This window comes from Camponotus floridanus, unplaced genomic scaffold (genome assembly GCF_003227725.1).
Source record: "Camponotus floridanus strain SB8 unplaced genomic scaffold, Cflo_v7.5 scaffold152, whole genome shotgun sequence".
In the NCBI taxonomy this organism is placed as follows: Eukaryota; Metazoa; Arthropoda; class Insecta; order Hymenoptera; family Formicidae; genus Camponotus; species Camponotus floridanus.
In genome coordinates, this window is record NW_020229273.1 from 397686 (window position 1) to 400088 (window position 2403).

A 2403-nucleotide genomic window follows, 5' to 3' on the forward strand; every position below is an offset into this window, starting at 1 on the left:
TAAGAAGTTTAATGAAAAAATTCTCTCCATTGGCAAGGATATTGGAAAATATTTACATAAAAAAAGAAATAGCTTTTTCTGAAAAGTTTAAATTAATATTGTCATATGATAATTTGTTATAATATACAATAATAAACGTGTGATGCGGACAGAGTCGTTTTTAAAGTAAATAAAAATATTTCACTCTCTCAAACGTATTCTCGAAAAATTAATATATCGATGCGACCAAATCTATATAGGATAGCTGTCCGTCTGATGACGTAACCTTATTATAGCAAAAGAAAATATACTTACAATTAATAACGGGAAGAGATCATAGAAAGACACGTTCAATATACTTTCGAAAATTTTACTGCGTAATAATACAATATTAAACACTAAACAGTTTAATAAAATCTATTTTACAGAGAGAACATCTGTTAATATTGCTGTTCATATCAGTGTGTTAAAAAGCAGCATTAGGTGTGAGGTCTGGATAGCTCAGTGGTCTAGAGCAGTTGCCCGGAAAGCGAAAGACTCGGGTTCGATTCCCGATCCAGCCACTTGCGCCTCACATATTTTTCTGCGAATATTGTTTTCTAGCAATTATTCGTTAGGCTGAAAAATGTGTGAATGCTCTCTCCACAGCATATACGTCAATGCCGTTGCCACGGATGGATTCTATCGCTCGTTGACCAAATGGGCGTAAAGACATCCGACCTTCTCCCACATACATCCCTATCTTTCTCTCAGATTTTATTGGTATAATATACTGAAGAAACATATACTCTCGTCGGATAACTTAAAGAAACGCGGATTTCCTGTGAAAAGTCTTCATTATCCAGGCTGTGGGATGATAGAGAGATGCAAGATGTCATCAGTCATTTTCTATTGATAGCATAGGCAGATTATATAAATAGCGTTGCATCTATCATTGGGGAAAATTATTAGATGGAAGGACGGCGAGATAAATCGTAAATATTGAAAATAATGAGAGGAATCAATTGGTGTAAAGAAAACAATTGTTTCAAAGAAAAAATATATAATTTTTAATTAACAATTACATATTTTGTCTTAAAAATAACTATGTGTTTTCTTTACACCAATTGATTACTTTCATTATTTTGTACATAAAAGTATTGGTAAAATAATCGAAAAATGAATATTTTACAAAATATTTTACAATTTATGTAAAATTAAGAAATGATTTCAAGCCTTATAACACAAAAAGTACTTGAGGGAAAAATATTTTATTATAGTGTTTTGAAAAGCTCTTGAAATAACATATAAGAATATGCAATAAAAAATAGAGAGTTCCATTTAAAAAAATTAAGTTGATCTTGAAATTTCCTTAATACCTTTATCTATAAAAATATCATTTGTACCATACGATGTCCCTCTCTGTGTCAAACATCTTTTGGTATAAACATTTTTTTTATAGCTTTTCAACTTTAGCTAATATTCACATCGGTCATGTTATATGAATAGGGGACACCGGGGACAAAAGTAATATTTTTTGTATTATAGGTCACTAATTAATTATCGTTAGAGATATAAAAAAAAGATTATATGTTAAAAAAATTCCATTTATTGCTCTATTATTATATCTGTTGTTTCAATCTCAAATGATAGATATTGAAGGAACTACTATAACTTTTCGCAAATACGTTGATTGTTAACTTTTATCCTGGGGGCCTGGGACGAAAGTAACATAGAGAGTCTGGTGATAAATGGACCAGTTGTTATTTTTGGGAAAATTAAATAAATATGTCTTTTTTCTTTTCTTTAAATTTAAGGCAACTTTTATTATAATCTTTTATTAAGCAAGATAAATTTTATTATAAATTTGTATTATATTATATTAAAATAAAAAATAAAATAAATATTTATTTTTATCTTCTTTGAAAAACTTGAAGGAAATAATCTTCGTTAAGCAAAATAATTATAAGTAATATCATAAAATAATTATATTTAATATCACACTGGTTTTGTACTTCTTTAAGTCTAAATAATAGTTTAATTCTAAATAATAATGTAAAAATTGTATGATAACTACTTGTACAAGAGAGATTGGTATTTATTCCGAATCACAGTTATGGCATACTTTAAATTTAACGGAAGAAATGAAAGTTTTTTTAAATAAAGCAATTCCTTATAGTTTTTTTACAAAGTTTAATAAATAAACAATAATTAAAAAATATATTTCATTTTTCGCATAATCTTTTAACTTATTAGCATTAAATAAAGTAGACCTTACTTGGTTTACTTACTTTACATCAAATTTTTGTGGGATATGTATATATATATATATATACAGGGTCTACCAAAAGTGTGGAAACCCCTAAATATCTCGGAAAATATACGTTTTACAGAAAAGTGTTTCCAACAAAAGTTGTAGGGTTTAAGAAGATCTATATACTGATT

General features: G+C 27.7%; 1 non-coding gene across 1 annotated transcript; it reads left to right on the forward strand.

The window, feature by feature from the left end:
• Positions 1-469: 469 nt before the first annotated feature.
• On the forward strand, positions 470-542 carry Trnas-gga. Its single transcript has one exon. It is a non-coding gene; the product is annotated as a tRNA-Ser (tRNA).
• Positions 543-2403: the final 1861 nt, after the last annotated feature.